The sequence below is a fragment of the Puma concolor genome, chromosome B4, assembly GCF_028749965.1.
Source record: "Puma concolor isolate L17-30 chromosome B4, mPumCon1.1.hap2, whole genome shotgun sequence".
Taxonomy (NCBI): domain Eukaryota; kingdom Metazoa; phylum Chordata; class Mammalia; order Carnivora; family Felidae; genus Puma; species Puma concolor.
The window spans coordinates 80599572-80624506 of record NC_141673.1 but is presented as its reverse complement, the minus strand read 5'-3'; the positions used below and the strand labels follow the sequence as shown (position 1 = coordinate 80624506).

Genomic DNA, 24935 nt, shown 5'->3' with positions numbered 1-24935 from the left:
TCTACCACAATTTCCTTGGGACATATTCTAAGAAATGGGACTCCTTTATCACAAGGTTCAGAACAATAAGAACATTTTGAGTGACGAAACATTTTATGCCTTGGAAATGTATTGCAAAATTGCTTTCCAAAAAGTTGTAACAATTTACCTTCTATCTGCTGTGTGATAAGGGATTTCAACATATTCTCACCATCATTTGACAGTATCATTTCAAGTACTGTCATACAGGTTTTTAGAACACATGCAGATGTATTCTACAGTGGGGGAAGGGGTAACAGTGTATTTACTTGATCCTAACTTTTTCTTTTTCTCTTACTTGCAGGCAGTCACCAGAGGAAATTAGTCAGAGTGTCTTTAGGCTACACACTTTGCTTGCCATATTTAATCAAAGAGAGCCCAGTGGAAGAGGATTCAAGATGGGAAGTGAATTCTTTTTAATGCAAGAAATCACTCATTTCATTAATTCCAACCTTCATGAATTAAATTTTATTTCTTTATTTGTATGACGACTGTTGGAATGAGGATATGTGAAGACAGCTTCCGGGGCAATATTCCTTTTTGGCTCCTCTTAACACACCATATTTATTTGGGAAGTTACCTTCCACCGTGTTCGAGGAAGTAGGTTGGGCGTTGGCCTGCGTTCAGCACTTCCTCGCTGAGGACGGCTGACTCCCCTGCCTGTCCATCCCTCTACAAGTCTTCCCTGACAACGGATCCAGTTTTTCCGTTTAACTGTTAACAATGACCAAACCGTATCTGCAAAAAGCTACCAGGCTAAGGAAGCAAAACGTCTCTCTCTCTCTCTCTCTCTCTCTCTCTCTCTCTCTCTCTCTCCTTTAATCTGTTGAAGCGCTGCTGAGCAAAGCTAGCGCGCAGCTGTTCCCGCAGCCCGCATCTCGGGTCCCTTCTAGTCTCCTCTCCACCTGCCCACTCCCACTCGCACCTTACGCAGGCAGAGCCTGATGTCTGCCCTCCAAACCCTGGGTATGAGTAAAGCGTGCCTCCACCCCTCCTGGATTTTTAGGACACTGCGCTGGTCGGTCATTGCAGGGCGCCTCCGCAGAGTCTGGAGCAGATACAAGAACATCCCTCCCACGGAGTGTGTGGTACCCAGAACCTCAGTGAACTCGGATTTGAGCCTGTCTTTTCTACTAGGGTTGATGGGGAAAGGTGTGTCCTCCAAGCGTTCAGACCAGAACCTTAGACTTTCTGGGTCTCTCTTTTCCCTCCTCTTTCCCTCCTCCTCTTTCTTTCTCAAGGTGTGGGAGCTCTTCTTTTTCAGACCAGAGAGGGGCGCCTTTCTAGCTCCCTTTACCCTCACCCACAGATTAAAGAAAAAAAAAATGAAGGAGAAAAAAAAAAAAAAAAAAGCCCGGGAGTAATAGCGAGCGGCTGTGCTGGGTGCTGAATGAATGGAAGCCGCGGGGCGGGCCTGCGCGCACGATGCCGTCTCCCGGAGGCCTGTAAAGGCCCTCGCCAGCCGCGCGCCCTCCTCCCGCCCCGGGCTCCGGCTGCCGCCGCTACCGCGCCCCACGCGGAGGCCTCGGCTGCAACCGGGAAGGTCGGAGGGAGGGTGGTTTCCTCCCGCCCCACACCCAGTCTCCGAGCCGGATATACAGAGTGTCACGTTTGGGAGCCCAACGAGGAGAGCGCTCTCCCTGCGGCGGGAGTACCTGCCGGGGCCTCGGGGAAGGACTGGGATTTACAGGACCACTAGTTGAACCCCACCGCGTCGGAGGAGCAGGTACGCCGGGGTCGCAGCCCAGCGCTCGCCGAGCCCACGCCGCGGAGGCCACGCCGGGCTGGGGGCAGCCCGGGGGGCAGGCGCGGGCGCAGAGGTCGGGGGTGGGGGGTGGATCCCTAAGGGCCCCGAGGGAGGGTGGGCGTGCGGCCCGGAGGACGGAGGAAGAGGTTTGGGAGGCTCTGCCCCCTGGCAACCGCCACCCCCCGCCGTCAGCCGGCGCTTACTGCCCGCCGAGGTGGAGCGCGCAGAGGGTGGCAGCGGCGGCGGGCCACGCAGGGCCCGAGAGGGTTAACCTGGGAGCCGCGCCCGGCAGCCAGGATGGAGGGAGAGAGGCGCCTGGCCCGGTCTGGCGGCGGCCTCCTTGGCCCCTGGGGCTATTCCTGAAGAGAGCGCGGTGACTCCAGGCCACGTGTGGAACTGCTCCCTGCCCGCGGTCCTTCGGGCGCCGCAGACAGCCGGCGCGCTTCCCGACCCTGCAGCGCGTGCTCGCTCGCCCTGAGCCCCATCCCTGGCCGCGCGTCCGGACCCTCCCACTCCCACTCCCACTCCCACTCCCACTCCCACTCCCACTCCCACTCCCACTCCCACTCCCACTCTCACTCTCACTCTCACTCTCACTCCCGCCTCGCCGAGGCCGGGAGCCCGAGGCCGAAGTGCTCAGGGGCGTCTAGGGTGGGGTCTGCCGCTGTTGGAAGTTTGCCTCCTCTCCCTGTGGCCTGCGCGTCTTGGAAAGAGCAGGGGAGCAGAGCAAGGTACCAGGAGACTCCAACTGGAGTAGATGGCTTGCGGGAAGGCTGGAAAGGCTACTCACGTCCCTGGCGAGGAAGAGAACCCCCGGGGCAGTTTCATTCAATTAAAAGGTTAACCAGCTTAGTCCTAGAAACTGTAGGAAAGCATCCCATCTATCTACCAGCTTCCTACTCTTTCACCTTTTGGGTTGGGTAGGATTATGAACAGTTACTCTTTGACGGATGAGATACCTCGTGTGAGCTACCAGGTCCTCCAAGGATATGCGAGGGCTTTAGCGGCTGGTTGAATCATGTGGCGTGCCCCATTGTACCGTGAGCAAAGGCAGAGTGGGGACAGCTGACTGACCAGGAAACTTCAGTTACTCGTACTTTTCTTCTTGTGGATGCTGCATCAAGAGAAGTTTGACACTGTGGGAAAAGAAATTTGAGAATTACCCTGTGGTTTCAATTATTCATCTCTCTACCTCCATTTATATGATTTGGCTAAGGAGCACGTTTAGTCTGAAACGGCACAGGGACTAAATAAAATTTTAAGTCAGCCACTCGAATTGCAAGAGCAGGTTTTTCAGCAAAACCCACATTTAGGGATCTTTGTGCATGAGACTTCCGGTAGATGGCCGTGGGGTTTTACCAGCCAGACTCAGGTGTTGAAATATTTCATCTGTAGTGTTTTTGCAGGACGCTGGTCTTTATAGGACTCTTTTTTCTGTTTCTGAGGGCATTTCCTGCACCTGCCTTATTAACAAATTCCTACCTTACCCCAGTTTCTAACATTGGGTTGTAATTATCCATAAAATATAGGTAATCTAAATCACCATAAGTTGGTAAATCTTTTTTTTTTTAATTTTTTTTTCAACTTTTATTTATTTTTGGGACAGAGAGAGACAGAGCATGAACGGGGGAGGGGCAGAGAGAGAGGGAGACACAGAATCGGAAACAGGCTCCAGGCTCTGAGCCATCAGCCCAGAGCCCGACGCGGGGCTCGAACTCACGGACCGCGAGATCGCGACCTGGCTGAAGTCGGACGCTTAACCGACCGCGCCACCCAGGCGCCCCCATAAGTTGGTAAATCTTACCATGAAGCGTTTCTCCTTTATTTAAAGGAGGGACATGACATCTAATTACAGAAGAGGGAGAAGCTTTCTTTAAACGGGTGAAAAATCAATGAAATAGCTCAGGTTTGGGTATGGTGTTGGGGTTTATGAAGAATATGGTCGTCTTGAACATCTCACCATTTGCTTTCCTGTCATCTGAAGATGTATTTTGAGTGTATGTCTGGCAACATCTGGGCAGCCTTAAGAATTCTTTGTTTTTCTCTTAACTCCAGTGCAGCCATGAAAACTCACTCATTCACAAGCACAGTCTCCAGAAGGATCATGAACAGTGACCAGGAGCATGGTGTTCCCTGACACTCTGGGCTCTGTGAGAACATTTTTTTTTTTTTTTTTTTTTTTTTTTTTTTTTACTCCTGAAGAGGCATTCTTAATGCTTTTGTTAACAGAACACTTTGAGAACCTGATAAAAAGCTATGGGGTATGAAGCACAAACATATGCACATTAACACGGAATTCTGCCTATGGTTTCAGGAGCTCACAGCCTCCTTGATACCCAACCAGATGTTAGCCGTTCACAGACTTTGGGCAGGGCCAGCTTCATGGAAACAAACCGCTCAGTCACACGGGGCTCTGAACTCAGAAGGGCCCCGCACTAGTTTTAAAGCTCTGCTGTCACTGTCAGCTCTCTTAATAATTTTCAAACAAGGAGCTCCAAATTTTCATTTTATACTATATATCCTGCAAATTCTGTGGCGAGCCCTGATCCCAGCATAACAATCCTGTTCTAGAATTTACTGCATAAGTTATGTCATAGTAATCCTACATTTCAGGTGAATTCTCCAACACAAACTTGGACTTTAGCTGCTACGTACCTGTATCGTTCAGCCCCTCTTCCTCATGCGCAGTTTCCTTACTGATTGAATAAAGATAGCAGGCAATATCTGCTACTCTTCCTCCTAAAAAGTAGTTCTGAGGGGCGCCTGGGTGGCGTAGTCGGTTAAGCGTCCGACTTCAGCCAGGTCACGATCTCGCGGTCCGTGAGTTCGAGCCCCGCGTCGGGCTCTGGGCTGATGGCTCAGAGCCTGGAGCCTGTTTCTGATTCTGTGTCTCCCTCTCTCTCTGCCCCTCGCCCGTTCATGCTCTGTCTCTCTCTGTCCCAAAAAAATAAATAAACGTTAAAAAAAAAAAAATTTTATAAAAAAAAAAAGTAGTTCTGAAGATACACTAGGTAAAAAGGTAATAATTGTAAAAGCATCTGCTTCCCTTGAACAATTTTATACTAACAAAGGCTTGACTTCTACTCCTTGTTTCAGAAGTAGCTTGAGGAAAGTTGGTTAAGTACATTAAAAACGTTGCAGAACTTTTATAATAACCCTTATATTTTAGTGGGGAAAAATAAAAAGTAGCTAAGGTATTCAGTATTTTACATGTTCCTTAAAAACCATTATTTGGACAAGATTGGAATTGACAAGTAAAAGTGCAGAATAACTTCTTGGATTCCAAAGATACTTCCTGAATTAAATACGATGTTTGAGTCTAATCCATCCAAAAATTGGACAATGTGTAACTGAGTCAATGATTGACACTTAAGTTCTAAACATCCACATTTTCAAATCTCGAGCAAGTCATTTTTAAAATACTCTAGGACATAGCCTAGCAGTGTAAAGTACACCCAGTCCTTCACCTCCTTTAACACTAGGGAAGAAACTGAGAAACTTTCGGCAAGTTCTCTGTCCCCACTCTCCTCCCTTAACTACTTCTCTCATCTCAGATCTTCTCTTTACCCCAGCTTTCATTCCCAGTATGATGACAACACACACCAAAGTGTTGAGGAAGAAAACAGTGAGAGGAAATGAGTCAAATCCTCATATCAAAGTCTTAAAATGGGGGCACTAAATGGGGTGGTTGGAGACTCCTTTCATACAACTACTCTGTGCAGAGACATGCTGTGTACTTTAGCTTATGAAGTACTAGGTCCTATACTTGATAGACACGACATCATTGGCAAGACAAAATATGTCAATATAAGGTGTTAATTAACAGTAGTAGATGAGTTGTTACAAGGCAATAGAAGAGTAGACACCAAATGAATGGTGCAGATAGTAAGTGCAGTGAGTTCCCAAGAATAAAATGCATTAGTGAAGCTTAAGAGGAAGGTTACATGAGATGTTCCTTAAAGCTCTGCTCCAAACGGAGGTGAACGAAGGAGTCTTCTGGCTGATTGGTGTGCACAAAATGAAAATCTGGATGGAGCTAAAGTTTTATGTAAGGAAAAGGCAGGAGATAAAACTGTAAGGGAACTTTCCAGTGGTTGGCTTCATTCATGTAATAAATAATTAAGCCTCCTCTGTGACCAGACACAGGGTCAATTTTTCTGTATTTAGTGTTGAATAAAGCAGACATCTTGTAGAACTTATAGACATTTAAAAAAGGAAACATAATAACAAATTGTTGGAAGTAGTATGAAGAAGAACAGGGTTCTATTAAAAAAAAAAAACAACAACAGGCTGGCTCAGACGGTGTTCTGGAAAGACGATGAAAGACTTAAATTGATACTTGAAAGAAGCATAGGGATTGGCTTGGGAATAAAGTAAAGGAAGGAAAAGCAATCTGGGCAGAGGAAGTAGCAATGGGAAGGCTGCAAGGAGAGGAAAAGGCTGGAAGTATTCAGGGAACAGAAAGGAAGCATGGCTGGAGTTTCGGGAGAAATTGCTGTGAAGCTGGACAGGAGTATGGTGAGGTGGGCAAGAGCTTGATCATGGAAAACCTCACAGATCTTGACATTGATTTTGAATTTTATGTTGGTGGGAAGCCATGAAGACTTTGAAGTCAGACACTATGTAATTTACATTTTAAGAGATCTTTATGGGTACAATATGGACAAAGGACAAGAAAGAAAAAGAATTGGAAGAAGGAAGACCAGTTAGGGCAGAGTGCCATAAACAGCACTGACGGAGAAGGTAGAGAGAAGTGGGCAGACTTGAGATCTATTCTGAAGGTAGAATTGATACAGCTTGCTGATAGATTGGATATGAGAGGTGCGTGAGGCAGAAAGAAGTGGGAGAATGAATTATTTCAGTAGATACTGCTGGATGTTTGTAATCCAAACCAGTAGACTCATGTACATATGACTTAGAGTTGCTAGAAGAACTGAAAAATGAAGTGAAAGCTGGTAACCTTGCTTAGTATCTCTGGGAAATATACCAGCTACTGGGGTAGAAGTGAGAGAGAGGAGGGAGATACTTTTGCTTTTTATACTATCATTTCTACTGTAGGGATTATTTTTAAGCCATCACATATTTTATCATTTCTTAAGAAGTTACTGCAGCAACAAATATGGCTCCTGCTTTGCTGGTTTGAGCACATGAATGGAACACGGGGCCATTTCCTACCATGACAAAAATAAGGAGAGAAAAGTCTAATCCTTACCAAAGTGATTGGTTCTAAAACATAATTCATAATTCTGAAAACCTTTTCATTCTTCCCCCTTGTTTATATTGGTGTTTCCCAAAATGTAGTCTGTGGATCTTAGTGTTTTGGGATATTAACAACAGTTAAGTGAAGAAAAAAAAAAGCTTTCCTGATCATTTAAATTTGAGAAACACTTGATTTAACCTGGGTAACCTGTCTTATTGCAGGAATCCTCAGAGCCTTTAATTTACTAATTAGCGCATTAAGAATCAAGAAAGAAGGGATATTTTATGTCACATTTCCTAAACTTATTTGACCTCAAAATGCTTTTTTGTTAGAACATCTGACAGAGTCAGCATTTAGCATAATGTGCTTTGGGAAATGCTGCCCTATATTAATAGATTAAACCTTTTAACATTTACATCCCTCTATTCACCATCAACTTCTCTCATCCCTTTCATGCCCCTCAGCTGGAAGAAAGTGGGAGACTAGAATGGACTCTGTTAACAGGCTGTAAGTTGATGATGAAACCATTCTGCTCTATGGATAAGAGATAAAGAGATATTCATAAGCAAGTTTTACAGTCTGATTAAAAAGAAGCTTTAATTTATTGACTGATTGATTGATTTAAATTTCTACTTTCATGATTTCATTTCTACTTTCAGACCTCCCTGAAGTATGTTCTGTCAAGTCTAGATTTACACAGGAGGAACCTTAAACATAGGTAGTGGGGAAGACTTCACAGGGCCTCTCTTGTTCCATGGCAGGTCTGGGCCTTACTTGATGTTCATAATGTATCTCTTACAGGACAATACAATGAGAATACATAGGGTGTCTGTAGGAGCAATGATTTTGCAGTGAATCTCATATATCTTCTCTCCTTCTCCCCAGTGCATTTGCATGGTGGTGGGTTGGAGACAGGAATGCAATTTATGACCAAAGAACAGTGCAACCAAAGGAACAGAACAGGAGAAACAGGTTCACACAGCTGTGGACTCTGACCATGGCTTCATCCATTCGGTCCTCTAGCCCAGGGGTGGGCAAACTATGGCCTGAGGGCCAAATCTGGCCCCTGCCGGTTTTTGTGTATCCCTTGAACTAAGAATGGTTTTAATATTTTTAAGTGGTTGGAAAAAAAATCACGAGAATAATGTTCTGTGGCACGAGAAAATTATATGAAAACCAAATTTCAGTGTCCATAAATAAAGTTTTATTGGAAAATAGCCAGTGTCATCTATCTATCATCATACTATCTTAGGAGCTTTAGTGTTCTACCCAGTGAGTAGTTGTGACCAGCAAAGCCTAATACATCTAGCCCTTTACAGGAAATGCCAACAACCCCTGGGTTCTAGGTTATTAAACTCACTGGCCACAATTTTAATTGCACAATTTTAATTGATTTGTTTTTCATTTGTTTTATATTTTAGGGGATAGTGTTAGCTGAGGCTGCTATAGCAAAGTACCATAGACTGGGTGGTTTATAAAAACAAATTTATTTCTAACAGTTTTGGTGTCCGGGAGAGTTCCTGGGTTCATAGATGCTCTTTTACACAGTGGCTGCACCAATGTTCATAGATGATCCAAGAGATTACTGCCTGTGTTTTCTTCTCGGAGTTTTATGGTTTTGGGTCTCACTTTAGGTGTTTAGTCCATTTTGAGATTATTTTTCTGTATGGTGTAATAAAGTGGTCAGTTTCATTCTTTTGCATGTAGCTGTCCAGTTTTGCCAACACCATTAATCAAATCTTTCCCCCATTGTATGTTCTTGCCTCTTTTGTCATAGATTAGTTGACCGTATCAATATGGTCTGGGCTCCTAACCTGTTCCATTGTTTATAGATGCCCATCTTTTCACTGTAACCTCACCTGGTGGAAGGGAAAGGGAATTCTGGAGTCCTTTTTCTCTCTTTATAAAAAAAAAAAATTTAGGGGCACCTGTGTGGCTCAGTTGGTTAAGCAACCGACTTCGGCTCAGGTCATGATCTCATGGTTTGTGGGTTCTAGCCCCACTTTGGGCTCTGTGCTGGCAGCTCAGAGCCTGGAGCCTGCTTTGGATTTTGTCTCCCTCTCTCTCTGCCCACCCCCAATTGAGCTCCATGTCTCTCTCTCTCTCTCTCTCTGTCTCTCGAAAATGAATAAATGTTAAAAAAAATTAAAAAGAATTTATTATTGAAGTATAGTTGACATACAATACAACGTATTAGTTTCAGGTGTACAACATAGTAATTCCACAAGTCTATACATTACACAATGTTTACCACAATAAATGTAGTTACCATCTGTCACATGCAACATTATTACAATATTATTGGCTATATTCCTGATGCTGTACTTTTCATGCTTGTGACTTATTTATTTTGTAACTAGAAATTTGTACCTCTTAATCCCCTTCCTTTATTTTGCCCATCCCCACCTTCCTCCCCTTTGGCAACCACCACTTGTTCTCTGTATTTACGAGTCTTTTTCTGTTTTTTTGTTTGTTTCTTTTTTAGATTTCACATACAGTTTGGCTTTCTCTGTCTGACTTATTTCACTTGGCATGATATCCTCTAGGTCCATCCACGTTGTTACAAAAGGCGAGATTTAATTGTTTTTGTGTTTTTTTTTTTGTTTTTGTTTTTGTTTTTTTGTGTGTGGTTGAATTAGTGTTTTCATTTTCTTTGGGTAAACAGTAGTTGAATTGCTGGATCATATGGTATTTCTCTTTTTAATTGTTTGAGAAACTGCCATACATTTTTCCACAGTGGCTGCACCCGTGCAATGGCTGCACTTTTGCATCAATCGTGCGCAAAAGTTCTTTTTATTTCTTGTGTGTTTGATACTAGACATTCTGAATGGTGTGAGATGGTATTTCTTGTGGTTTTCATTTGCATTTCCCTGATGATTAGTGATGTTGACCATCTTTTCATATGTCTGTTGGTGATCTATATATCTTCTTTGGAAAATATTTGTTTGGGTCCTCTACCCGTTTTTTGAGTTTATTTGGGTTTTTGTTCTTGTTGTTGTTGTTTTGGTGTTGAATCGTATAATTTCTTTCTATATTTTGAATCTTAACTTCTCATTAAATATATCATTTGTGAATATCTTCTCCCATTCAGTAGGTTGCTTTTTTTTTAATGGTTTCCTTCAATGCACCAAGGTTTTTGGTTTGTGTAGTTCTAATAGTTTAATTTTTTGCTATTCTTTCCCATCCTGAGGAGATCTATCCAGAAAAATGTTGCTAAGGCTGATATCCAAGATATTAATGCCTACATTTTCTTCTAGACGTTTTATGGTTTCAGGTCTCATATTAGGTCTTTACTCCATTTTGAGGTTATTTTTGTCTATGGTGTAAGAAAATGGTTCAGTTTCCTTCTTTCGCATATCCAGTTTTCCCAACACCATTTAGCAAAGAGATGATCTTTTCCGCATTGTATATTTTTACCTCTTTCGTTGTAGATTAATTGACCATATAAACATGGGTTATTTCTGGGCTCCCTATCCTGTTCCATTGTTTATAGATGCCCATCTTTTAATTGTAACTTCACATAGTGGAAGGCACAAGGGAGTTCTCTGGCATCTCTTGTATATGGATATTAATCCCATTTGTGAGGATTCCACCCTCACAACTTGATCACCTCCTAGAGGTCCCACCTCCAAAGACCATCATACTGGAGAGTAGATTTCAACCTAGGAATTTTGAGGAGAGTCAAACATTGTCTATAAGTTGTAAATAGATTTCCTAGAAGCTCCTCAATCATTATTGCCATTGGAGTCTTGACAGTGCTATTTATTGTCCGTAATTAGTGTAGCTAATATTACATGCCAATGTGAGGAGCAGAAGATAGTGTTGAAGGTAATCATTTTTGAGAGTTACTCAAACATTTGAACTGCTAGATAAAGGATGGGCACTCAGACATAACTAGAACCTGAAGAGATAGGGTAATTAACTCTAATATTAATTAGTTGTTGAAATCTGCTACCTATGACCATGGACTTACTGTAAGGTGTCACCTTCAATTTTTATTTCATTAATGAAGCAAATCTATTTTTTATTTATGTAATCTTTTTTATAAATATTGATGTTTTTAAATTTTTTTAATGTTTATTTTTGACAGAGAGAGAGAGACAGAGTACAAGTGGGGAGGGGCGAGAGAGACACACACAGAATCTGAAGCAGGCTTCAGGCAGCACAGAGTGCAATGCAGGGCTTGAACTCATGAACTGCAAGATCATGACCTGAGGCGAAGTCAGTTGCTCAACCAATTAAGCCACCTAGGTGCCCCAAATATTTATGGTTTAAGGGTGATAGTCTTAACTTAGGGGTAACGAAAATACACATTTTATTGTCCCCATCTTACTTTTATTGAATCAGGATTTTTAGCATGAGCATCCTATGTGCTTCATATATAACCAGCACAGCTCAGGTACAAAATGTATGAGCAACTGATCCAAGTTCTTCCATGGGATATAGAACCAGAAGATAGGGTTCTTGAAGCTTGGTGCTTAGAGTTATCATTGCTATCATGAAATCATTCCAGGTGCATGTATGTAGTGGGAATCAATATGAAATATGAGACTCCTTGCCAAGTACACTGATCAGGAGATTGCATAATGACTAACTCAGAGGCCTACCTTAAAAAAAAAGAATTGATTTCAGGTAACATCTTCATTCAGTAGGCTTTTTTTTTTTTTTTTTCTTACTTAACACCTATACCAATGCAAAGAATATTACAGTAAAACCTTGGCTTGCAAGTAACTTGTTCTGGAAGTGTTCCACAAGACAAGCAAATATTTCTTTTTTTTTTTTTTTTCAACATTTATTTATTTTTGGGACAGAGAGAGACAGAGCATGAACGGGGGAGGGGCAGAGAGAGAGGGAGACACAGAATCCGAAACAGGCTCCAGGCTCTGAGCTGTCAGCCCAGAGCCCGACGCGGGGCTCGAACTCACGGACCGCGAGATCGTGACCTGGCTGAAGTCGGACGCTTAACCGACTGCGCCACCCAGGCGCCCCGACAAGCAAATATTTCTAATAAATTTTATCTTGATAAGTGAGTGACGTCTTACAATACGAGTAGTACATGATGCCAAATGTCACATGATCACAACTAAGCTGGTGGTTCTTCTCTCTCTTTTTCTCTCTCACTGTCTCTCTCTCTCTCTTTTTCTGTCTGTGGGATTGTGGATAATCATCTTTCGTGCTCATCTCAGGCCACATGTTTGGCAGAAATCAGTGACTTTTCAGAACGTTGGAAGGTGCCCACAACTGGCACTAGTGAATTTTTTTCACTTCAAAGCACCGATGGACAGTCCTTTGCTTTTCCACACAAGAGTAAGCTTCAGAATGCTTTGCTTCATTCTTGGTCATTGGATACTTTCCTTGTTAAAGTTGCATGAAAAGAAAAGGATTCCATTTGAGCCAGTAGATAGCAGTGATTCCATTAGTAATTGTGAAAGTCATCCTACACAATAACCCTCCTCTCTCGTCTTCCTCACACCAGCCATGAAGGTTTTCAAAGGGAACTGCAGGTTAATTTATTTTTATTTATATTTTGTATTATATTATAGTATTGTAATCACTTTTATATGAATATTATTTGGGTTGCAGAATGAATCATCTGAGTTTCCATTATTTCTTACGGGGAAATTTGCTTTGATATACAACTGCTTTAGATTACAAGCGTGATTCCAGAACAGATTATGCTCACAAGCCAAGGTTTTACTGTATATATTTTTTTTGTGTAATCAACAATGTGATTCAGTAGACTGTGAAAAAAATTGTTCTTACTATAATTATCAAACACTAAGAATAGCACGCGTTTCTTGTTTTAGTCATGATTTATTTAAAAAGTCCTTGATAAGTTTGTATCCTTAACTCCTGCAGTCCAGCAAAACCATTTCCAAGCTGTAGCCTACAACAGGTGTTCCCTGTGGCCTCTGGACATATTGGTTTTTTGCTTGTTTGTTTTTAAGGTATTTTAACTTCCCAGTCCCCTCCAGAGATGGCCCAAAGCCTTGAAGCATACATTTGAGGTGAGGAAGGGAAAGCAGACACTTCCCTGTGAATCTGTGTGGAAGGGACAAAAACTACGGCCTCTCCTATCCCTCAGCTGAGGAGTTGTTGGGTCAGTAATATTTGCTGGTGAATAACAGGATGACCACAGGAGGCAAGAATAATATTTCCTGAGCCAAGAAATGAGAAAAAGTCATTGTGAAAACATTGCACATTTTAGATCATTTCACAAAAATGATGCGTTATTTATCACAGGTCAGTGAGAGGACATATCCCACAAAAATCACACAAACCCTGGCATCCTTGAGGGCAGGATAGTTGGAAATTAGGAAGACCATTAAATTATGTGTCTGGTCTCAACATATTTGAAACCACTTAAGCACTTCCAGAAGAATTAGATATGCCAATGCACAATATTGTCAAGAAACTGGAAGAATCTGCCCAGAAGAATGTGGTAAACTGAACAAAAGCAGCTGTGTGTAACAATTCAGTGTGAGTGCGTGTATTGAAGGTTTTTGCTTACTATTTTCAAGAAAGGATTTTAAAATTAAAAGATGTGTGGGGCGCCTGAGTGGCTCAGTCAGTTAAGCATCCGACTTTGGCTCAGGTCATGATCTTACGGTTCATGAGTTCAAGCCCCACATCGGGCTCTGTGCTGACAGCACGGAGCCTGCTTTGGATCCTCTGCCCCCCTCACTCTCTGCCCCTCCCCCACTCACGTGCATGTGCACTCTCTCTCTCTCTCTCTCTCAAAAATAAACATTAAAAAAAGATGTGTGGGTAGTAACAGCATAGTTTTTTTCAGTAATAAAATCATCTTCAAGATGGACAATATTCATTTAATAAAAATAGAGCCACTTATCAAAAACTTAAGAGAAATTGCCACTTAATTTCACATGAAACAAATATATAAATAATATCCTGATAAGCATTAATGAAATCAATTTCATGTCAGTCTGTGTATTTTCATTTCTTTTACACTGTAACTGTTGTCTCATTCTGAATTGAATCGTATTTCAGTTGAGTTTTGTTTATACAAGACCTTCAGGACCTATCTGCCCTGAATATGAACAGAAGATCTAAAAGATGGGCACTTGTTCTCTTACCACAAGACTTGGAGAGCCTTAAGATTTACTTCCGGAAGTAGTTTCAAATCACGGGTATCTCTGATGGTTTGAAAGAGTTAATTTCTCATGCAGATGAGCCATTGTACTTGTCAAAACTCTCTCCCTAGTAGAATTCTGACCTTGTCTCTCCCTTCTTTTCCTCCTGCTATTTCGGTGTGGTCCTGCCTGAAGCAACAGTTATGCAAGAGCCACGGAGTGTGTTACAGATCACAGGACTGCACGTTTGGTACATTTAGGCCTCGGTTTCTGTAGGACAGCGGGAAACTTTCTCAATTTAGACTTCCGTGAACTCCTAGACATACTGAATGTCACCACATACCTCACTATCTTGTCTTCTGTACAGAGTGGGCACAACAAATAGCTTTGCCTTACCTAAGTATACTACTATACTAAGTTGTTGAATGTTCGAGTACCTTCTCTATATGTGGCCCAATTCCCTCATTTTATAGAAAAGAAAAGCCAGTCCCAAAGACATCAAATGACTTGTCACATATCCATTTAATGGATGAATGTATACCAGTATCTAAATCTTATGACCGCCAATCCCATGACCATTTTATTCATTCATTCCTTCATTCAGTCAACATTCATATGATTTTGGAAAGTCTGCGATGTACCAGACAGGGTGTTTAGCTCTGCAGATGTATGATGAACAAGTTATAGTACCTGCCTTTAAACTTTAGTGTCCCTACTCTTTGAGCAGTGTTTAACCAGTTACAGCTTTGGAGTTTGTGAAATCTTTCAGTAAAGATCTTCAGCGTAAAATATAAACTTCTCATAGGTTTTAATTCCCTGCTTCTTCTCCCTCCTAACCAGCCCCAGTCAATGGTTTAGCTTCCCACAGTCCTGAACAATTAGCATCAATAAGAGTATGCTGGGAAATGGCTGCATTCTTTTGTGTCTCGCTTCTTCATTCAGCATTATGTTTATAAAATTATCCAAATTGTATGAATTTATAGATTCTTCATTCTCATTGCTATATAGTACTCCATACTGCGAATATACCACTTTCAATTTTTTTGTTTCACTATTTTTTTAAATGCTGAATACTTTTATTTTTTATTTTTTTAACTTATTTTTTTTTAACTCGTTAGTTAACATACAGCGTAGTATTGGCTTCAGGGGTAGAACCCAATGATTTATCACTTACATATAACACCCAGTGCTCATCCCAACAAGTGCCCTCCTTAATGCCCATCACCCATTTAGCTCATCCCCCCATCTGCCCCCCTCCAGCAACCTCAGTTTGTTTTCTGTATTTAAGAGTCTCTTATAGTTTGCTTCCCCTCTGCTTTTATCTTATTTTTTCTTCCCTTCCCCTATGTTCATCTTTGTCTTTCTTAAATTCCACATATGAGTGAAATCATATGATATTTGTCATTCTCTGCCTGACTTATTTCACTTAGCATAATACTCTCTAGCTCCATCCACATTGGAAATGTCAAGGTTTCATTCTTTTTTGATCACCAAGTAGTATTCCATTATACACACACACACACACACACACACACACACACACACACACACACACACCACACATCTTCTTAATCCATTCTTCAGTCGATGGACATTTGGGCTCTTTCCATAATTTGGCTATTGTTGATAGCACTGCTGTACACATTGGGGTACGTGTTTTGTTCCACTACTGATGAACATGTGTAGTTTCCACTATGGGGTTCTTAACAATAGTGTTACCAAGAACATTCTTATGAATGCCTTTTGTTGAATATGTATATACATTTCTGTTGGGTATACCAGGCATGGAACTGCTTTACATAGAGCACTTTGCTGAAATCTGCCAAAGAATTTTCCAAGCTAGTTGTATACTTTATACTCCCAGAAGCAGTAGAGAGATTCCATTGTTTCATATCCTTATCAACACTTCTTATTTTCTGTCCTTTTCATTTTAGCCATTTTGATGGGAGAGTAGTTGTATAGCATCATGGATTTGTTTGTATTTCTTTGGCGACTGACAAGACTGAGAATCTTTTTATATATTTTTTTGGCCATTTGGATATCTTCCCTTGAGAATTACTCAAGTCTTTACCCACCCATTTGTCCGTCTTTTTAATTATGTGTGCATATACTTTATATATTTTAGACATAATTCCTTATTGGATATATGTATTGTGAATGTCTTCTTCCAACTGGAGCTTCCTTTTTCACTCTTAATTTTTTCTTTTGATGAACACAAATTCTTAATTTTAATAGAGTCCAGTTTATTAGTATTATTCTTCTGTAGTTACTGCTTTTTGCCTACTCATAGATCAGAAAGATGTTCTCTTCTAAATGCTTTATTGTTTTGCCTTTCATACTAAGATCTGCTATCCACCTGGAATTAATTTTTTATATGATGCAAGAAATAAAAATGCATTTTCCATCTGGATATCCAATTGACTCAGTACCATTTACTCGAATTCTGCGAATGATTGCAAATCAGGGGACACAGCAACAGTTTGGACACCTCAGAACTAACACATTTAAGCATAAAGTCAGTTAAAACACATCTCAGTGTAATAACTTCTGAAGCCCATGTGACTATGGGTTAGGGTCAAAGCACTTACTTGACCTGCATATTTGGACCTAATTTCTTATCTAATGGGTTAGGTGAAATAAAATGAATTAGTTTATTTCACAAAAGTCAAAGTATAAAATTCAAAACAAACTCATGTCTAAGATATGGATAAAAAAATTACTATGTTAATAGAGTGATGAGTTTATGACCAAAAGTTTAAGGAACAAAAATCAAAAGGCTTATCTTCAGTTATTAAGGAAGACAAATAAAGGCCCTACCTGTCTTCATTGAACTTACACACTAAATGTCTCACTAGTTACCTCCTCACTTCAAGATGAAAGATCCCTGGAATAATGAGAAATTGAAGGCAGGAAGATTAATTAGGTGGCCATTCATTCTTTCATGCATTCATCTAATGTATTTATTTAGTGATTAATGTCAAGTATTATGTCAAATCCTGTGAATATTATGAGTAGTAAAACATACTTCCCTCAAGATGTTTGCAATCAGGTGGAGAAAGACAAATCATTAGTTATATACAACAGTATTGAATGGGGGCTCTGCAAATTTAACAGATCAGACTTTCAGCTCAGCCTGGGCTGAAATGGGGGGTAGAATTGGAAATTGCTTCCCAAAGGACATAAGTCTAAGCCTTGCCTAGTGAAGGGTAGGGTAGGATAGGGTAGGGTATATGGCCAGGTGATCTCTTCTACAAGTGTATATGGCATGGCCTCTGGAGCTAGTCTACAAGCTTAGTGATCTAAGGTAAAAGGCTTTGATTTCTCTGTGCTTCAGTCTCCTATTTGTAAGATGTGGTTTATAATAGAAAATTCCACAGAGTTCTTGTACTAATTCATGAATTAATACATGTAAACCCTCTAGAAGAGTGGTTGGTACAGAAGAGGTGTTTGTTGAGTCCCGTTATTGTCACACACAAGGGTTAAATATTTTAAATTGGTCCTGGCTCTGGAGAAACAAAGAGGTATTATCTACCACATCTATAGTCCAATGTAAAAGCTAAGGCAGAGAGAGAAAAGACCAGAACTTAGGAATCAGACTCTCATCATATTCCTGCTACCTGCTCACTCAGTGACTATGTCTACCTTAGAACATGACTAGATTATCTGTGAAGTCCCTTCCAACTCTCATGGCCTATGATTCTACAGCTCTTGCTGACATGGATTTAATAAATATGTTTTTTTCTTCTTGTGGTAGAGAAATAAAAAAAATTTGATTTTGAGATTTATAGCTGAGTGACTGGGTGAGCAGTGATATCACTTCAAAAGAAGTAGGTATGTCATGAACAGACTGGCATGTGAAAACCCATTCATAAATAGAATTTTCCGCTTGGGAGAAACCACTCTGTCTTTTTAATTCAGTGTGGTGGAGAGGCAGTGCATTTTGGTCGTTAATAACACCCACAGAAACAGGAACCTGGTTGTCTGACTCAAATAGTTGGATACTTTTTAGCAAGTTACTTAAGTGCTCTGCATCTAGGTTCCTTCATCTGTAAAATGCAGACAAAATGCAGCCTGCACTATACACAGTCGCCATTTGTAGGTCAAAATGGTTGAGTGTTGGCAATTCCTCATGGTTCAGCTTAGTAATAGATTCTTTCTAAGGGGCTATACTGAGAAATAAATGACTTCATATGTGTCACGTGCAAAGGATAGTGCTCAACACAATAAGATAACATAGAAATGTTTTCTTTATTATTAAGGCTATTTGGCTGGTTCAGAATCTACTACACCAAGTTTAATTTGGTCAGGATAATTAGGCATTGCATAGTATGTCTGTTTAGGCCTCTTTTCCATCTTTATGCTTACATAATCATGAGGCTTTGGTTGGGTAATTTGTCTATAAGGTACTGTTGTGTTCACTTTCATTGCTGCAACCCACTTCCATTTTGCTTAATTCCATTGCTCTCCTTGGTTACTTCTTGAAAGGGAAATTTAGCATCAAAGTTCCTGCGTTGAAGCTAGCTTCCTGTCCCTCTTGTTTTCTCCTCAAAGCCCTACCATCCCTCCCCAGCCTGGTCCTTGGCATCTGTGAGCCTAGGGTCCGTCTCCTTCAGAGGGTAGTATGGGTCCTGGCCATCCATCCTCTGAGGGCCCTAGGCATTCCAGACACCAGGTTTCTCCTGCAGGGAGGGTGAGAGGAGCTGAGGACATCTAAGAGTGGTCTTGGGGGAGGCCCAGAAAAGAGGAGAGCAGAGAGGATGGTAAAAGGAGCCTCAGCCAACCCTAGGGAGCAGGGGAGTGGGGCAGAGCCTGTTGGGAAGCCACGCTCTGACTGCATGACTTTTGACGAGTATTAGTGTGTCTGTACGATGAGGATCCGATTGTGCGTGAACCAAGATGCAGAGAGATGTTAGAGAAGTAGCAAAAAGAAGACAAGAAACATGCCCTTCCTGAGTAAAAGCAGTACTAGCTACAGTTCCTTACAAAATTGTTCATTGGCTGTTGCCCAGTGTCACCCATACATTAACCATGATTCACATTATTGGGTTGGTCTGATGTACATCCTGGTTTGTGACTTGTCTTTTTTTTTTTTTTTTTTTTTGTACATTCTTTCTGGTGTTTTTTTGAAGAACAGATGTTCTTACTATTACTGTTGGTGAATTTACCTCATGTTTTTTCTTTGTATTGAGATTTTTGTGTCTTTAAAGAGATCCTTCCTTATCTGCTTCATTTATGAAGTAATTAGTTTGTGGGACATCTCCTCAGTTAGACTATGGTTTCAGACTCAGGGTTGCAATGATCCTTCCTCTTGTTGGTGTTAGCATGGTGACACCATTTACACAAAGGAGGGAAATACTCTAATGATAAAATGCAGGATAAAAAATAATGACTGATGGGGAGCCTGGGTGGCTCAGTCGGTTAAGTGTCCGACTTTGGCTCAGGTCATGGTCTCGCAGTTTGAGTTCAAGTCCTGCATCAGGCTCTGTGCTGACAGCTCAAAGCCTAGAGCCTGCTTGGGATTCTGTGTCTCCCTCTCTCTCTCTCTGCCCCTTCCCCTGCTCGCACGCTGTCTCTCTTGCTCTCTCAAAAATAAATAAACACTGAAAAAAAATTTAAAAAAAATGGCTGATGAAAATCACCTGTACTATTAAGTGGTTAACAAGTCAAGATACTGTGCTAGGTAGGCAGTTCACAAACACTGTATCACATCAGCCCTGGGAATTACACATTTTGCAAATGAAGAGAATAGGGCCAGTTTAAAATATAGTCATTAGGGAAGCATTAACATAAAAATATAGTCATTATTGAAGCATAACTTTAGTTAAGAGAGACACCTCCAACTCAAAGATCTATTTGGAGGGGTGTCTGGCTGGCTCAGTCAGTAGAACATGCAACTCTTGATCTCAGGGACGTGAGTTCAAGCCCCATGTTGCATATAGAGCTTATTTTAAAAAAATTATTTTGAGGGTGAGTCTAAAGAATGCTTTTGGTATTGAAACACACCCACTGTTTGAATGTGTAAACATGTTTGTATTGAGTATCATCAGATTTTCCTGGAAATCAATGAAAAATGATTCTATACTCATTTTTGATGGTCAGTTTCTCAGGAACAGAATCATGGATTTGTCTTTATTACTAAGAGACAGTTTACAAAATAATTATGCTGGTAGGCAAATATTTGAAGCCTTGGAGAGGAAATTGACTGTTGAGGATATTGTCCTTGCAAATTCAGAACCTTTGAGCTCCTAGAGTTCTGATATTCTAATCTACAATGGTTGAGAAAGAAATATAGAACAGAGAGTTATCAGGAGCACCAGGGTGGCTCAGTCGGTTAAGCATCTGACTTCAGTTTAGGTCATTATCTCACAGTCCGTGGGTTTGAGCCTTGTGTCAGGCTCTGTGCTGACAGCTCAGAGCCTGGAGCCTGCTTCAGATTCTGTGCCTCCTTCTCTCTCTGCCCCTCCCCTACTCACATTGTGTCCCTCTCAAAAATAAATAAACATTAAAAAAAATTAAAAAAAAAAAAAGAGTTATCAGGTGTACCTGAGTTCTAGATGTTGTTATATAGGGAAAGCAGGAAGCAAATGAACACCTGGTGAAAGCCTTTTTTCCTCATTATCTATGGGAGTTAGGAGACTACAGTTTATTTTATCAAAATTTAAGTCTTGGCTCTGTCACTGGACTTGGCCTTAACCAAATCACTCAGTATCTCTGTTCCATAGGTTCCACATCTATGGATAATAACATCTACACTATTTACCTCCCAGGATGGTTGTGAAAAAATACTAAAATGTGCACGTGAAACTCTACAAGAATTGTTAAGATAAAGTGTAAGATATGACAAGAGTTGCTACTGTTAATAGTAAAGCCGTATTGATAGCATATAAGACTGGTAATTTTGTGTGTGTGTGTGTGTGTGTGTGTGTACAGGCTCTAACACCTATACATAATTTTGTACACAAATAATAATAATAATAATGGTAATAATAGTAATCCTTTGTATTTAAATTCTATTTTACACTCCTTGGAATGCTTGTACAATTCCTTATTCATGTGAGCCTCAGAAGCACCCTGTGAGTGGTTGTCACACTTTTCCATATTGCTCACGTGGATCTCTACATTGTCACCAAAAGAAAGCCTCTCCTCTTTTGCAACTTCTGCAACTTTTGTCAGTCCCTATTGCTATTACCTTTCACCTCCAGATCATTATCTGGTATTTGGCAACTATGTAACTCACACGTCCCTTCCTTTCCAAACTCTGAGAGTCTCTTCAAGTTCAACACCCATGTGGAGGACACACAACACTCTAGTGCCTTGACCTCACATCTTCATTAGCTTTCGTTTCAAGCACTAAACCCTGTATTTTTAGAAACCTACTTCCAAGGCCAATCCTAAGGCTTCCAAATTGTTCCAGACTCCTGCATCTAAATGTGCCTGTCACACATGTAGAGTGACATTGTTTTTTTTTTTAAATTTTTTTAATGTTTATTGTTTGAGAGAGAGAGAGAGGCAGAGCACAAGCGGGGGAGGGGCAGAAAGAGAGGGAGACACAGAATCTGAAGCAGACTCTAGACTCTGAGCTGTCAGCCCAGAACCTGACACAGGGCTCAAACTCATGGATCTTGAGATCATTACCTTTTTTTAAAATATTTTTTTCAACGTTTTTATTTTTATTTTTGGGACAGAGAGAGACAGAGCATGAACGGGGGAGGGGCAGAGAGAGAGGGAGATACAGAATCGGAAACAGGCTCCAGGCTCCGAGCCATCAGCCCAGAGCCTGACGCGGGGCTCGAACTCACGGACCGCGAGATCGTGACCTGGCTGAAGTCGGACGCTTAACCGACTGCGCCACCCAGGCGCCCCTTGAAATCATTACCTGAGCCAAAGTCGGGCTCTTAACTGACTGAGCCACCCACGAGTCCCATAGAGTGACATTCTTTATTTCCAGCTCTCTTGTTTTCTTTCTCCCACCAAAGCTCCTATTCCAATGCAGGAAGACCTCTAGTCATTTTTTGACTCCTCTCTGCTGATACCACACACACACACACACACACACACACACACACACACACACACACACACACACACATTTTTATAGTACGTGAGTTTCCTCCTGGCTTCCTTTCTTTTCTGTGCAGCCTAGGTCCCTTACTTTATTCCTTTGTCAGTTTCTTATACCCCCATGTTTTCCATTTGTTTCCCCCAAGCCCATTGTTTGTAACCCCCAAATTTGGATCTTGTCAACAATCCACTTTCCCTGCTCCAACCACAGACAGTCAGGTGTTGCTGGAGAAAACCAGGTATTTGTATTAAATAAGGATAGTACAAATCCAGCTTTAACCTCAGCTGGACTTCTACTTTCAGCTTCTTTGCTGGTTCTAGTTTATTTCTTTTCTTATCTAAAACAGTGTTTACAAATATTTACTCCTTTTCAGGAACACCTTCCTTTACTTGTGGCTCTTTAAGTAACAAAATATGATCTTGGCTCTTACTCCTTAAAGAAAAGGGAAGTAACCAAAAATCTATCTCAGGTTCTGTTCCAACCTGCAAATTTATCTACCTCCTCCTCCACTCTTTTTTTCTCTTTCTTTCTTTCTTTCTTTCTTTCTTTCCTTCTTTTTCATTTTCTTAAGTAATCTCTACACCCTGTGTGGGGCTTCAACTCATGGGCAGGACATCAAGACTTGCATGTTCCTCTGGCTGAGCCAGCTGGGTGCCCCTCCTCCTTTTTAGAGGATGAATAACCTTCCTGGGTTCAGAGCTGACTGCTCCATCTTTCTTACCAATTGTATTCCCTCTGAACTGCTCCAGAGCCTCAGTTCCACTTACTTTCATTCTCTCATTTCTGTGTAATTCCTCTCAGATTCAGCCAATGCTCCAACACCCTATTTCGCCAACAAATGAACTTCACACACACACCCCTATTTTGTGTTTTTCTTTCCATTCTTCTGTTGCTACCCTGTCACCCTCTATCAGCTTTCCACTGTGGTTGAACTTTTCCCAGAGGTAATTTACACTAGATCTTCTAATCAAGTAATCTGTCCAGAGCTATCATAGAAATACTGTAATCAAAAAACAGTTCATGAGTTCTTCTGACAATTTGGTGCTTTATTTCATCACTTTCTTCTTCCATGTTGATACTTCACCTTACTTAAGAAGAATGCTTGCTTTAGACGAATATGCAAGCATGGCATGCCTCTTGCACTCACAGTGAAACCTCATTTGAAAATAAGAACATGAAGGACAGTGATGGGAATTCTGAAAAGAAATTTGTGATTATCAGTTAGTGATTTGAAATTCTTGGAGAAATGACCCATCAAAAATGAGAAATAGGGTCAAATGTGCATATCATTGCAGATGAAAAATCAAATAGTTTCTGTGCTCGGGATTCTAGAAAGTACCAGTGGAATTCTTGATAATGCGCCAGTCAAGATTAAACACATGTGTCAGAAGAAGCCTTTTCTTTACAGTTTATCCTGGCTTGAAACCAGAGGTAAACTAATTGGGAGTTGCTGAACTTTGGTTCTTGCTCCATAAAAGGATAGCATGCAATAAGATGAACCCTCACCTATGTTGACAGAAATTAGTGAGATTTATAAATCTAAGAAACTTTTTAAAAATACTAGAGTAAAAATTGAAAAATAAAACAAAATACTAAAATTCGATATCGAGAGTAAAAACTAGGTGACCTCAGTTTATCAAAAGCTTAAATATTGCAATCCTTTAGTTGTTAAACCTATGTTCCTATTACTTAAGTTTTCAAAAGCACTAAACATAGGAGGTCACTTTTATGAGCTTCCTTACCAAATTTTAATTTTAAGCTCCCTAAATTGCTCTTGCCGCATATGAAATTTGGGGGGGAAATGTTTAGCAACTTTGTTTAAAGAGAAAATTTAATTCCTAATAGATTAAAGCTATTCTTCAGTAATTGCAAAAGGTAGCCATTGCTGCTAAAGCAAGGTGCATGTCGGTGTCGGTCATTTTACCACTGGGGTGTGCATCACGTCATCATGGCCACTGACCTGCCCCTGAGCTCTGTGATATACAGTCATTACTACTGTAGCTGAGTTTGGATGAGAACAGCAAAAGCAGATGGGTAATTTTGCCAGTGGTAGAGACAATATTTTGAACATTTTCATTTAGTGTGCATTATTTTCTTCAACGTAAACAAAAACTCTTTAAGGGGGAAAAAACCCCTCATTTTTACTTAAAGGAGATGAAGTTTAGATGAAGCAATTGAAAATCTAGAGAAAAATCAAATATAAAATTTTTAAAATTTAAAAAAGAAAAGAAAAAATAAAAAATAATAACTATAAGGGTGACAGTTTAGGCTGCCACCCTTATAGTAACAATTATAATTGAACAAAAAATTTAAAATATATAATTGCTTATGGTACAGGCTGAAGAAAGGATGCTCCAAATATAGCATATAAAAAATATAGATGTGTTACTTTTGTCCCAGATCTTTAATCCAGCGTGTAATCATTTAAGCTGTTTGATTCCGCCTTAGCCACTCTGTTTCACTTGGGCTTTTCCCCATGGCAGTGTCATAGAAAATGACAAAAAGGGAATTGTACATTAATCAACTAAATACTTTTTCAGAGAAAAAGTAGTGGCTTTGGCTGTAGAAAAGGTGGAAACTACAGGTGAAATTCCTCTTTAGCAAGCCACCAGTGAATTTCAGGTAGCCATGCTGACGCCCTGTCCTTCGTCAACATGGTTAAGCAAAACAGACCTACACACAGTGCTTACGTCATAGAATGAAGCAGTGGCCAACCTATCTGGATCCATGACCATTCTGAAGTACAGTTAATTGAAAATAATCCTGGGGAAGAAGTTTATGGATGATGCAACAATGAATAGAGGCAGATCACCTAGA

At 40.8% G+C, this 24935-nt stretch overlaps 1 protein-coding gene across 1 annotated transcript in view; it reads left to right on the top strand.

Moving 5' to 3' along the window:
- The first annotated feature begins 1375 nt into the window (after positions 1-1375).
- Positions 1376-24935, top strand: part of FAR2 (fatty acyl-CoA reductase 2) — a 152341-nt gene continuing 128781 nt past the window's right edge. Inside the window, exon 1 of the mRNA XM_086713730.1 lies at positions 1376-1744. The gene's annotated coding sequence lies outside the window, so the exon portion shown is untranslated. The remainder of the gene's footprint in view (positions 1745-24935) is intronic.